This window comes from Plecotus auritus, assembly GCF_963455305.1.
Source record: "Plecotus auritus genome assembly, chromosome: 8".
NCBI classification, from domain to species: Eukaryota; Metazoa; Chordata; class Mammalia; order Chiroptera; family Vespertilionidae; genus Plecotus; species Plecotus auritus.
Window position 1 is genome coordinate 113,407,655 of NC_137782.1, and position 14,305 is coordinate 113,421,959.

The 14,305-nt window shown below is 55.9% G+C and overlaps 1 pseudogene across 1 annotated transcript; it reads left to right on the plus strand.

The window, feature by feature from the left end:
• Positions 1 to 13,287: 13,287 nt before the first annotated feature.
• On the plus strand, positions 13,288 to 14,058 carry LOC308256648 (RNA-binding protein 7-like; annotated as a pseudogene). The gene has a single exon. The product of its transcript is annotated as an RNA-binding protein 7-like (transcript).
• Positions 14,059 to 14,305: the final 247 nt, after the last annotated feature.

The window sequence follows — 14,305 nt, forward strand, 5'->3', positions numbered from 1 at the left end:
TGAATTTCCTAATTTTAGGTTTCACACACTAGATATGTTGAACCTGTTTGGAAAGGTAGTCATCAGCAAGCTAAAACAAAATGGGGGTAAAAATTAAAAAATATATATTTTTTTTCGACACCCAAATCAAACCTCCGTTTGTCTCCTGTTTTTGCCTAATATGGAGCCAGGCTGGTTTTAAGTACTGTCAAGGGGGTTGGGCTCAGAATTTGATTTGCTCTGAAAATGTGTTCTGGCCCATGTGGCTCTGCTTCCCATGGCTGATCTTCCAGGGGAAAGGGTCTCTGTTACTGTCAGTGACGTGGCAGAGACACAGGCTGCTGAGTCCCAGAAGAGCTGTCGCTGTAGACTTGGCCCTGAGGTGGGGGAGGGAGGGCTCTGCACTGAGGGCAGCCCCTCTGCCATGGACCTTGGCAGAAGTGGTCACATCAGAGAAGCAGTTTCCCTGGAAACCGGGCCTGTGGGGCAGCCAGCAACCTGAAAGTGTATTTCCCTGACATCCCATCCCCCCCTCCAGAAGAAGCCTTGTATGACTTAGTTAATTTAGATGTGGTTCAGCCTTCAGTCTGATTGGACAGATGAGATAAAGGCATGAAAAAGCCATGAGCAGGAGCACCTAGGAGCAGGTGTGGGGCTGGCAGGGGCCGGTGAACACAGTGCCTCAGGCTGGCACCAGGGACAGGTTGGGCTGATGGGCACCCAGCCCCAGGCACCTTGGGTGGTGGGTGCTGAGTCAGCACTGGAGCGGGAGAGGGAAGCAACTGGTGGAAGTGGAGGGGAAGTGAGCATTGACCTAAATAGGCTCAGCCATTCATGATGGTGAGCGGCCACCTGTTAGCCTGAGGGCCATTCTGCTTTTTTTACAATCCTCACCAGAGGGTATTTTTCCATTGATTTTTAGAAAGAGTGAAAAGGAAGCAGGAAAAGGGCTGAGGGAGGTGAGAGAGAGACATTGATGTCAGAGAGCGACATCAACTGGTTGCCTACAAGGGGCCAGGATCAAAGCACGAACTGAGGTATGTGCCCTTGACTGAGAATTTAGCCTGAGAACCTTTGTTCCCCAGGCTGACACTCCAACCACTTAGTGAAACCAGCTGAGCAGGGTAGCAGGGTTTTTGAGGTGCTTTCCCCCTCCATTTGCCCCTCTGGGAAATGTAAGACCTTTGTTGGTGCACCTCACTCAGTGGATTGCCATTTGTTTCCCCTCTTGAGGCCCGAGTGCACTAACACCCACCTTCCCACACTGAGAAGACACGGACTGGAAACAGACCTGCCTCCTCGGGCTGGTCTGGGGGCTCAGGTTAAGAAGGTGAGGTCAGGCCCTAGATGGTTTTGCTCAGTGGTTAGAGTGTTGGACTGCAGACCAAAGGGTTGCAGGTTTGATTCCCCATCAAGGGCCTGTCCCTGGGTTGAAGAAGGTGATGTTGGCAGTTGGAGGAGAGGCTGCCCAGTGAGGATGAGGCTGGGGCCTGCGCTCATACCTGACGGAAAGGGGAAACCAGGTGGGCCTGTGTGGCCTGTGGGGAGGAGATACAGGTTCACCTGGAAAGTACTTCAGGTTATGAAATGTTTCCTCAAAAAGTAACATAAGACGGTCATGGACCCAACATTCTGACAGAAGCGTTCTAATATGTTGCCATCTTCGCATTAGATTCTATTTTAAGAAATAAGATGCCATCCCTCCTCACCCTCCCCTCCCAAGGCTCACCTTCTTTGTGTGATACATGGAGGGTGCGCGACTGAAATCCCTGGGGACAGTTAGGGAGCTCCCACACTGTGAGGAGTGCTGTCTGGTGTGAAGTCAGTGTCCTCCTTGAACTAGGGTGACAGCAGCAGTGGTGTGTGAGTAAAGAGCTCCCTGCAGAGTGTGGTTGAGCTTGCTGAGACACCTCCCTGCCCCCCACAGAAATGTAGTTACTGAGGGTTAATAATGTCAGTGAGCGGGGTCAGCTGTGGGAGAGTAGGCCTAGGTCCCAGGGGGCGTGGCCTTGTGAGGTGGGTGCTCTCAGGGACCCCACAGCTGCTCCCTGCCCGGCCTCCGCAGCACCGTGCCCCTGTTTGCCCCCAGGTGACCCACCACCAGGAGAGCCTGTTTGACCTGCAGTGGTTGGAGGTCCCAGACATGGCCCTGGAGGAGCTGCAGTCCCTCTCGAGGAACATGGCGTTTCACCTCAGGAGGCTCGTGGATGAGCGAGACAGTTGCAGGGAGGTGTGTTTGCTGGTGGCCCAGCAGCTGGGGGACAGGTGGGGAGGGGTTTGGGCCCGAGGCCCTAGTTATGGGCCTGGCTCCTCATCCTGACTTCCTCTCAAGCGGGCACACTGCCTGTCCCCCTGGACCATTTCCCTTGGGGGCAGGGCGAGGGCACTTTCCCTGCAGGGCTCAGTCCCCTCCCAGACACCTGCTTGAGGACAGAAGTTGAGTTTGGGGGCCCTGCTCCATTCACTCAGCCCTGCTGTCTCACTAAATATATCCTCGCGTTTTAATAACTCCCCCACCTTTCTCCTCCCTCCCTCCTGGCATGGCATCTTCTCTTTTACTTTCTTCCATCTTTTGGTCATTCTTCAGCAAGTTGTAGTGGGGGCACTGTGCCAGGCACAGGAGCACACTGGTGAGACCCCTCTGTCTGCCCTCTGTAGCTCATTGCGACCCTGACCCTGGAGCGGGACACCAGCAGCCGCCCCAGCGAGGACACACAGCACCTGGCCGTGGAGCTGGCAGACACCAAGGCCAGGCTGCGCGGTGTCAGGCAGGAGCTGTGAGTCCCCCAGTGACGCCGTTCTTTCTGCCCTTGTGCCCTGTGTCACCACACCTGCTAGCACATGTGGTTCACTGCCATGTGGTGCAGCAAACGGGGGCGCTCTCAAAGGTGCCGGAAGTGACTGGGCTCTGGTTTGAGCCTGGTCCCTGTTGGGCCCTGGGTAGCCCGCTCCCTCCCTTCCCTTCCCAGGGCCTGCACAGCAGGGTTCTGCTGGGCCTTTAGGGCTCCTGCCAGTCCAGACATGGCAGGCTCAGAGCAGCAGCCTGCTGCTCACCCTCTGGCCCAGTGTGGGTGCTCTTGGCTGGAGGGAGGATGTGACTTTCCTGTCCTGTCTGGTGGGCCTGCTCCCCCTTTCCTGCAGCTGGTGATGGCACCATGCCCGGTATCTTGGGAGCTACCCGGCTTCTCCTCCCCACCAGTGGGCCTTGCTGCCTGCCTGGCTGTGGAGGGTGAATGGCTCTGGGGGCTCCTTCCCTGTCCCGCACCCTCAGAGGAAAGCTCAGGTCTGTGGTTGTTCTGAGAGCAGGCATTGAAAACTTAAAGCTCACCTTGGAGTCAGGAGTGTTTTTGCAGCCCCGGGTGCAGACGCCCTCCTCACGCCCAGAAGCCAGGTCCCCTCTCCCCTCTGGGGTCTCCCAGGTGGTGGGCTTTCCAGGTGCTTCTGAGGAAGCCCTCACCACGTCCTCCCGTCACCCGCAGGGAGAAGAAGACGGAGCAGCTGGCGGACACCAGGCACGAGGTGGACCAGCTGCTGCTGGAGCTGCAGGAGGCCCATCGTGATGTGAGCGGGAGGCCTGTCCTATAGGGGTGGCTGGGGGGCTAGGGCGCCCCAGTCACCGTGGCCCCAGGTCCTGGAATGTGACCTGGGGGCTCTCTCCTCGCTCAAAGCAGCGCTGCCTGAGAGCCAGTTGTCCTGGGAGCTGCTGTGGGGTGACATGCTTCAGTGACAGCATGTGGGGCCTCACTCAGGGGCCTGCACATGGACCAGCCTGGCCGCCCCTGCCTTCTCCTGGGGCTGCAGGGACCTGGGCCTTCCCCAGCCCCGAGGGTGCCCTGAGCCAGGTCCCCTGCCTTTGCCCACCTCCCAGAACATGGAGCTGGCGGCCAGCGCCCAGTCTGCTCGTGCCGCCCTGTCTGAGCTGGACTCCCTGAGGGAGAAGGCGAGCCGCGTGGAGAGGCTGGAGAGGGAGGCAATGGGCCTCAGGCAGACGCAGAAAGATGTAGACTTCTATGCAGCCCGCATGAAGGTGAGCCCAGCCGGGGCACTTGTGTCCTGGAAGAAGGGAGAGGGGCAGCGATGCCTCCCCAGCTGGCCCTCTCCCTGCACCCCAACTTGTCTGCACGACCCCTGTGCTCCTTCCGTTGGTGGAAAGAACAGGGTTGGGAATGTGGTTGAAGGGCCCTCATTCTTTTAGGGCTTTTTCTTCTCCTCCTTCATGCCACAGTGATGACTTTCTAGTCACTAATCTTTTTTTTTTAAGACTCCTTGTAATTTCTGTGGCTAAATTTTACCAGGACTATTTCCTCATCTGTAAAACAGAGATAACTGTACTAGTCTATGAGGTTTTTACAATGAAAGAGGTAAGATACCTGGTATTTGGGCAAGTCCCATATTAAGCTCTCTGTGGTGTAGCCTACTCGGATCCTGAGGTTATGAGTCCGTTCAGGGGAGGGTGTTAGGGCTAAGGGGGGACTGAATCAAGACCCAGGCAGGGTTATTGACGCTCTGAGCACACATCCGACTGCTTCGCGTCAACAGCAGGTTCCAGACCCTCTCTTTGAGGATTTGGGAAGGTTGCATCCTCTGCTGAGCCCGGCATTTGGGGGCAGTAGGAGGGAGCTGGGTGAAATCAGGATGTCAGCGCACACTGAGGGGCCTGCTGGATGTAGGAAATCATACCATTTCCAGCAGGAAGCTTGTGAGGGGAACACAGGTCTATCAGCACAGGCTGTCCCTCTCCCGGCCACGCTGCTGGTAGGCAGGTGTGCTGGGGGCAGGCGGTTTGGCCGGAGACCTCACCATGTTCTCCTGCTGCAGACAGGCCCTGGGGTCCCTGGGCCAAGTGGCGGTTGCGGATGGCCTAGGTTCAGGGTGTGTCTGTTCCCCAGGAATGTTGGTGGCTTGCTCCCCTAGTCCCGGGGGAGAAGGCACCCTGGGTGCTGTGCCAAAGCAGCGTGGCCCAGGCAGGGGTGTGGGTGGGAGGCCAGCTCTCGGCTTTGTCCTGGAAATGGTCCCCTGGCCCTGCTGGTGATGAAGGGCATCCATCTGCAGCACGGACAGGTGTGGGGCACGGGCAATGTGCCCCACGGGGGACCTAAGGCAGCCCCCACATCTCAGCCGACACTCTGCCCCGTGGATGGGGGTGGGTTTTAGGGCTCAGCCTCTGTCTCGGGTCTTTTCTGGGCCTGTCCAAGCAGCCTCGCTCAGTCATGCAGAGGCCGAGCCCTGGGCCAGGAGCAGGGGATCGAGCACAAAGCAAGACTCGCTCCCTGCACTCGGAGCTTCTGGGCTTTTGCAGGGTTTCGCATGGGAACCCCTTTTCCATGTTCTCAAGGTGCGTGCCTCTGAATAACAGCAGCAACATTTTTCATATCGATTAATAATTTTGCTGTGAAACTAGTAATGCCTTAAACTTGGCATTAGTACATGAATTACAAGAGAAACAGCGTGGTCCGTGGAGGCCAGGCCACATAGAGGATGAGTCACACTGTTCTCCGAGGCCCGTGCGCCGGGGCTCAGGGAGCAGCGAGCACAGTGCTCGCGCCCGCAGGCTTACATGGCAGTGGTTCCAACAGCCCTGCAGGCTGTGCGCAGGCCTCCTTCAGCCCTGCTGGGCCAGGTTTCCTGGGTGCAGCTCGAGCCCCTGAGGGCAGGGGCAGGGGCAGGGTCCTGTCCGACTGCATGCCTGGGGCTGGCACACACAAGGCACTTGGTAGTGACCCCACAAGTCACGTAAAAACCATCTCAGCATGAAAAGATTTGCAGCCTGGGGAGAAGGATGGGGGAATCAGAGGTTTTGATTCCTTTGGAATGGTGACAGTGTCAGGTGTGATGGGCAGTGGAGCAGAGATCTGAGCACGACTGTCACGTGGACACCCACCAGGCAGGGGCTCTCCTATGGGTACAGGGGGAGCCACAGACGGCCCGGATGCCCTCCCCGAGAGACCGTCCAGTGTCAGCACTGACAAGCACATAAAAGGGGAGGGTGTCAGGGCCACAACCTGAGGAGAGAGGCCTGGGCGCCCCTAGGCACAGTGGGAAGTGGGGGTGCACCGGGTGGTCCTTGACTTCCCTTTGAAAACAGTCCCACCTCTGCTGCCAGGGCCCCGGGTGGAGAGAGAGTGCCTGGAAGGTCCCTCTTGTCCCATGCTTTGTCCTTGGCTGAAATTCCCGACACCGGAGGGCAGACGTGCGGGTGCCATGAGCGTCCTGAGCAGGTGAGGGCCAGCTGGGCCTGTCTCTGCCCCTCCGAGAGGGATGGCACTTAGCTTCCTGGGCAGGGCTTGCTCTGAGAGGTGGAGGCTCGGCATGCACAGTCCCAGCTCTCACTCCACTTGCTGGGTGTGGGCAAGCCTTGTCCCCGTCCATCAGAGGAGTGGTGGTCCAGGCGCCTCTGAGCCCCTCGTGCGCTGGCACCGTGTGGCATCGATAGGAACACGTTTCTAGTGAGCTTATCCCGGGGAGTTCTGTCCACAGATGGGGCCCCTGGATTCGACTGTGCAGGGAGGGGCAGAATGGGTGGTGGCAAGGCAGGTAGGAGCTGGGTTAAGATCGGCCTCAGGTCTGGTGATCTCACACACTCTGCCTCTTCCAGGCCCAGACTTTGTCACTTTACGATTCAGGGACAGCTTCTTGCCATCTGTTCTCTCACTTCTGCAGTGGTGGGCTGTGCAAAGCAAGTTTAGATAATTCTGCTGCCTAATATATGGGGCACATGGGAATAGTAGCTGTAAATCATCTAGTTCCACGCTGTACTCTGCTTCTGGACACTTGTCCATCCCTGCCTGTCTCCAGGTCCTTCAGGGCCCAACTCACATGGCACCTCTGATTCCCCCTCATGACGTGATTCAGCTGACAAGTGTCTTTGAACACTTCTGGGAGCCCCACGAGAACAGAAGTGCATAGTCCTGCCCTGTAGAACTAGCCTGGGGTGGGGGACAGGCAAGCTCTGTGTTTTGCTCCTAGTAGGCTCTCTGGGTGCGCAGCACCTGACTCAGTGGGTGGGACAGAGTGGAGTTGAAGTCCTTCTCAGAGGGGGCTATTCCAGCTGGGATTTGAAGGCTGTGTAGGAGTTGGTTGTAAAGGTGAAGGGGCAGGCTGTGCTATGGGAGCTCAGGGCCTGGGAGGATGGTGATACTGGTGAGGACTGGTGGGTAGACCAGCTGGAACACTAGATCAGAATGCTGGGGGCAGTGGCCAAAGAGGGAGAGCTTAGCCTTCTTCCTGCTTGAAGCCCCTCTGTGTGCTCTAGCTCACATCTCTGGTAGTAGTCGGGGCTCCTTACCCACGCGGGCTCCTTAAAGATGGGGTGCAGGTCGCTGAGGGCAGTGGAGAGACAGGTCTGTAGCTCTCCAGCCTGAGTTCAAGCCCAGCTTCACCCCTGGCTGGCTTTGTGACTTGGGGCTCATTCCTTAATTGACCCAAGGCAGCCTCTTCCTGTGTAGGAAGGGACTGTCCCTGCCTCCCTCTGGGGGCTGCTGTGAAGAGTGAATGTGCAGAGAGCACCGAGTGCAGGGCCGGGGTCAGGCAGAGAGCGGGCAGCCAGGAGAAGCCAGAGTCAGTGACCATGCCCTTCCCGCTGCCTGACTTTGACCAGAACTGTGTCCACTGGCAGTAGGTGCATGGTTTCCCGTGCGGGGAAATGAACACGTGATAGATAAGCAGGAGCTCCTGGCCCATGCCCAGTTGTTAGAACCTATGAGTGGGGCAAGCACTGGAAAACTGCTCCCTGAGAAAAACAGACATGTCCCTATGTAGGGGTGCTCACAAACTGTGAGGGCATTCAGGGGAGACTCAGCCCCCTAAGACAGTGTGTGGCGCTGGGAGGGCTCCGGGGGCAGGACCAGGGATGAGGGGAATGAGCTGAACGGCTCCTCTGTGTGTGCTGGGCACTGGGGCAGGAGTGTGCTCCATACTCAGCATGTGCCTGACACACAGAGGCCGTAGTACTTGTTTGTTGTGTCTTACAGACCCCTCATTTCCAGGAAACTGCTGAGAGCCGGTGTGTGAAATGTTCAAATAGGAACTGCATATTGAACAAAAGCTCATCTGAATTTTGTTTTAGGACCCAGATCAGTGGAGTGACTGTTGAGTTGAGAGGCCTAGACTCAGCCCTGAAACCCAGGACTGACTCTCAGCCCCACCCCTTCCTTGTTAAGGAGAGGGCCTCAGCCAAGTCCCACACCTGTCAGCAGGTGCACTCTTCCCACCACCCGAGGCTGTACGTGTCAGACGCTCTCACAGAGTTCCCTCCTGAATTTAAATGGTGTCTTGCTTTGGGGATTTTCCATCTGGCCTGGCCTCATGGACAAGGGCAGGGGCTCAAAAGCAGAGACAGAACTTCCCGCGGCAGCAGAGTCATCCCTAGGTTGTTGGTTTGGGTCCAGGTGCCTGGAAGCGCTGTAGTCATGACCAGGGGCCTTAACCTGATGGCTCTCATTTGTGTTATTGCTGACCAGGAGCTGATTGAAGACAATTATACTTTAATGGACACCAAGGGCCTTGTCCAGGAGCAGCTGACTGTCGCTCGGTCCCGGATCGATAAGCTGTACGAACTTGAGGAGGAGAACATGCAGCTGAAATCGAAGCTGCGCCACCTACAGTTGGTAGGACAGGCTGTTGTCGCCACGTGTAACAAAGGGAGGGGCAGTTTCAGGTTCATGTTGTGCCCTTCTCTGATGTTCAGCTACTGGGTTGGTGCTGCTGCCGACACAGTGACACGCTGATGGCAGAGTCGCTTGCTAAGCTCAGCAGCTTGAGTGGGCACCACTTAAGGCTCCCAACACAGAGAGGGCCTGATGCTGTGTTGCTTTCCTGTGAGGATGGATGGATGTGGGCATCTGTTGCAAAATGGGTCTCTGCTGGCATTTATGGTGTGGGTTGAGCTGTGCTGTGTGAGTCCTTATGGCCTTTCCAAGGCGTTAGGCCTGCTAAGGGGCCACAGAGCTGCCACCATCATAGCGCTTGCTTTAAAGCCCTGTGCTGTACGTCACTTTGTTCAGACACCGCTCAGAGACCTAGGGTGTCTTCATCCCCTAGGTCACTGGGTCAACATACCTTCTAGTGGTTGTAAGTCTCACAGCTGGGCTGTGTGTTGGAGTCATTTCTGTGCAGCTGTGTTTTTGGAAGTGACCAGGGGCATGGAGGCCCTTCATCCTGGGGGAATTAGGGCAGATGCACGGGGGCTGGGGGCTGTCCAGAGCGTGTCCCAGGCCGCATCCTCACCCCCCTCTCCCTTTCTGCACTAGACCCAGTACACAGACCAGAAACGCCTTGAGGAGCTGCAGGAAGAGAACTTGGCTCTCAAGGCTGCACAGGGGCAGAGTGTGGAGGAGTCGGCCCTCCTGCGCTGGGAGCTGGAGCAGCTGTCAGAGGGTAGGCAGCAGCCCCTGGTGCCTGGGATCCAGCCTGATTGAAGACAATTACACTTCAATGGATACCAAGGGCCTTCTCCAAGAACAGCTGACTGTTTGGCTTCTCCCTCACCCAGGGAGCTGAGCCCTTGGCTCTGAATCGTATGTGTCAGCCCATCCTCAGCCCAAGTAAATAGGGTTTTATTCAAGGGCCATTTGGAACTATTTCATTGCAATTCTCCCAAGAACATGAAGGGCCTGGCAGCCTTGAAGTTAGCACATGAAATGCAAAGAAGTGTTGCCAGATTTATCAGTTTTCATTTGGCCAGGCCCAGGAGCTTCCAGGTGACAGCATGCTGACACCGGGAGGGTGATTCAGATCTCTCCCTGGAGCACTGGAAACTCTGGATGCAGGAGACATCCCCAGTGGTCACTAACCCCCATTATAGTTGCCCCCAGGGCATGGTTTCCTCCGTTGCTTTCATAATCAGGCAGATGGGTGTAGTCTGCTCTCCTTCTTCCTGGGCAGGGGCTGCTCAGTGGCTTCTGTTCAGGGTACCCAGGCCTCTTCCTCTCCCTCTGGCATTGGCCCCCTCCCAGCCCCCAGAGGAGGTGTGGGGTTGGCTAGAGAAGGTGGGTGGGGCGGCAGACAGTACAGCAGGAGCCTCAGCACCCGGCAAACAACAAGCCAGTTCCTGTGTCCAACAATCGTATGCATGCACCTGAGAGTGCAGGTGAAGGCTCGCTTCGAGCTCTGCAGAGCCAGGAGGTCCTGTGGCTGGTTTGGGGAGGGGCTGCTTTTCAATTCTGAGCAACATTCCTCAGCGTCATGGAAAGGCTGTTGAAAGCAGCTGGGTATTCCTTCTCTTCAAGGCCTCCCATCTTCTCCAAACCTAAAATCAGTTCATTGAACTAGGAGTCTGTGTGGGAGTTAGTTCTTTCTGTGGTTTGGTGTCTCCCTGCTCCTGGGAACCCAGGCTCTGGGAGTTCAGGTTCCTGGGGAGCACCACTGCCCCTGGTGGGACACAGAAGCGGTGCGGCTGGCAGGGACTGGCTCAGACCAAATGTGCTTCTGTTAGGGACCAGGGTGGCTGATGGGGTTGGAAAGCCTCCCTGATCAGATGCTCAGTGTAGCTTGTGAGCCCTTTCAGGTCACTGACTGACTCCTTCTTGGTGTTCCAAACTCCTACTGCTTAGCTGGCAGCTCACGAACAAAGCGTGAATGCACTTTGGTGTGGTTGGTGTGGTGGCTTCTTGAGTAGGAAAGGCCTGGTTTAAAGTCCTGGCTCCTACACTTGTTAGCCAGGTGACTTCTCCTAAACCTCAGTTTTCTTATCTGCAAATGGGGGCAATGAAGCTGCCTCACAGGATTGCTATGGGTATCTTGTGAGGAGACAGTGAAGCGTTAGGCTGTCCCAGGCCCATGTGGCACCAACAAAGGATGGCTGTTCTTATCGCCCTTGTGTTACCCCAAAATACCCACTGCTCTGCTTCTTGGGGTGCCCATAAGCAGCCCTATTAGCAGTACAGTGCGATAAGGCTCCCAGGGCTGAGTGTGTGGCCCTGGAGGGACAGGTGAGGGAACAACCCTGACCCCTCATGCATTCATGTTTTCCTCCTGAACAAGCCCCAGTCACACACCTGCTGGTGGCAGGGAGGGGCCGAGAACTCCCATTCTCCTCAGGTCTGTGCTCCCTTTTCTGGTCTGTATTCAAGCTGTTTCCAAGCAACGGAGGACATTGCCTATTTTGGCTTTACCTTACGTTTTCATCTCGCTTAGAATTTTTAAAGCAACTTAGATATACTGTCTCATTCTTTTTCAATGCAATTGTGAAAGTACAAAATGAAATCTCTGTCTGAAGGACCTCACCCAGAGATGGCCTCTACCACTCACAGACATTCATGTCAATGATCGTGTCCCCCCTACACCCTCGGCTGAGCCACCCGGACTCCCCCCACTCTGAGGCTGGCACAGAGAACGCACTCTCTTTGCCATCTCTGTTAGTTTCTGAAATCCTTGACTTGACCGTCAGGTTATAACTTTATAAAAAGTGGTGCCAGCAGTTCCACACTCTTGAACTTTTGCATTGGCTTCTCCACCGTCACTTGCTTTCTGCTTACGCTCTGGTTGCTTCCCTAACAAACCCAGCTGAGCAGCAGAGGGGCCATAACCGCCCAAGGAGCCCTCAGATGCAGATAGCAACAGCACCCTGGAAAAAAGGGAGGGCATCAATCTGACCATCCCGGCTCCCGAAACCGAGGAATCGGGGTGCTGGCCATCTAGGGGCTGGGGGCAGAGAGCAGAAGCTGAGGCCCCTGGACTCTGAGCTCTGACTCCACTTTGCTCCTCAGCCTCCAGCTGCTTCCTGAAGCTGGACAAAGAGAAGCAGAGCCTCCAGGGCACCATCCAGGGGCTGCAGGATGCCTCCCTGGCCCTGCAGGAGAGCAGCCTCCTGCACAGGGAGCTGGAGAAGGAAAACCAGCAGCTCAGCAAGCAGGTACCCGTGGGTGGTGTCCGGAACCTAGGGGCATGAAAGTGGCCAGGGGGAGCACCCAGGAGTCTGTGAGCAGGTGCAGCTGGGGGAAAGGCAGGGTCCAGTGTAGCCACCATTATGGGAGGGGGGCAGGAGTCCTCCTGGAGGGGCGTCACGAGGCAGCATGAGGTGTCCCTGTGTTGTGGAGGGAACGCGAGTGAACGACCACTGGAGTCCAGACCAAATTAAAATTTAGGGAGCCTTTATTAGCCGGCCAGCGACTGTTCTGCCTTTCTCCACACAGGGAGTCTAGAGAGCAGCCCCGACTCTGTGCAGGACCGCTTTTAAGCACATTTACCACATCTTGTTTTTGCAGAGCAAGCGATTTAAGACAAAACAGTTTTTCTTAAGTAATGTCAGGGTCATGTTATTGATGACCATGTTATTTACAGGGTCATCCTGTTCTTCAGAAAGCTGACAGTGTTCTATCTTGCAAGGCTATTTTGTGAGGTACAGCTGGGATTCAAGGCTAAGTCGACTAGGAGGAAGCATGCTCAGAAATTTCTACTCTCTAACACCTGCAGCAGTGAGACCGTACCCGATGGACCTCTGTGTGCCTCACTGCCTTCATCTGTGAAATGGGTTAACAATGTACCTCCCTAGTAGGTGTGGTGAGGATGGTGTGAGTCAGTGCAGGCAAAGGGTCCAGCTCGCGGTAAGTGCCTAAGGAAAGAAGAGCAACGCCCTGTTGGGAAGCACCGGGCAGGGCCGAAATGCGGGCCAGGGTCACACAGCTGCAGGGTCACCCTCGCAGCGTCCCGCACCATGAGCTCTGTGGCAGGTCCAGTTCCGCACCGGGGTCAGGTACAGGGAGAATCTCGCCTCGTGGCCTTGGCACCACACATCTGGGTCCCTTCGCTTCACTGAGCAAGGTGGGCCCCTGCTGCTTCCAGTCGCTCAGGGCTCTGGTCCAGACGCCTGGCCACGTGGTCTGCAGAGGAGGAGGTCCCCAGTGGGTCACCTTGGGCCTGGCCAGGAGGGCGCTGTCTCCAGAGACCTTCGCCAGTGCTGAAGCCAGCGGGCTGCGGCCATTGAGGGGAGTGTGATGGGCCAGCCTATTCCCTTGGTCGCCCAGGCACAGGGACACGTGCTTCAGGGCCATCTTCAAACGTGGCCCCTGTATCTGCCTCACGTCCCTGGGACCAGGGAGGCCTCCGCGCTCCCAGGTCAGTGCAGCCCATGTCCAGCGTGGACACGGCCTGCCCCGCGAGCCTTCCTGGGAGACGTGGCCTTCAACCAGCGCTCTCCTCGGAGCTTGCGCACTCCGTCAGTGCACGTTGACACCAGGCTGGAGAGAGCCTGAAGGACCTTTACGTGGGTGACGCCTGGGCCTGGGAGCGCGAGGACATGAGCTTTGGAGAGTGTGCAGTGGGAGCCTCAGCCAGGACCCCTCGGCCTCTCTGGGAGGGGGCGACGCCGAGATGGGGGCGGCAGCCCCGGAAGCGGATCCTACTCTCTTAGTGGGCATTCTGGACACTAAAGTGACCCAGGAGCTCCTTTCCCAGCCTTTCCAGCAGGCTGGGCCAGTGATCCAAGTGAAAATTCCCACAGATAAGGATGGTAAACCAAAGCAGTTTGCATTTGTCAATTTCAAACAGGAAGTGTCTGTTCCTTAGGCCACGAATCTCCTTAATGGAATAAGCCTTTTTGGAAGGCCCATCAACTTTCAGTTTAGATCAGGAAGCAGCCATGCCTCGCAGGAGGTTAGTTTGTCATATTCCCAGCATCATGTTGGAAATTCAAGCCCTGCCTCTCCATCTCCTAACAGACATGAAAGGACTGTGGATAACATGACTCCATCACCACAGGTCATTCTGAGAACTTTCTCTTCTCCAGAAAATTTTCAGAAACAAGCAGGGATGAACGTTTTGAGACAGAGGTCATATGGTGGGAAATTTGGTTCTCCACATCTTGATCGATCAGGATTTTCCCCATCAGTTCAATCACATAATCATAGTTATAACGAGTCTCCAAGCTCCCAATGGCATCAAGATACACCATCATCACTGCGTAAAGCCAGGCAGAGTCCTCGTCCCTCCCTAGTAGACAGACACTGCAGCCGTGAGCAGCATGAGAGAGGACACAGAGGTGATGACTTCTATGCAGACAGGAATCACGATGGCTGGAGCCATGACCACGACAGCAGAAGAGACAGCACTAGAGCTGGGAAGTGGCATTCATCTTGGAGCTAACAAGTGTTCAAAGGACATTGTTTTCATAGGGTCATCTTAGGTCCTTTGGACCAAGTTGGTCTGGGAATGTTTTGTTAAAACTGTACAGAGCAGTTTTACAAGTTGCCACATTTCTTTATAAAAATTTTTAAACATATAGCTATAGTCTAATACAGAAATGAGAAGACTTGTGATTACAGTTTTACATTGATAGACTTTCACCTCAGCATTTCATGAAGAGGAAAGTGTTTTATGCAAAAGAAAGTTC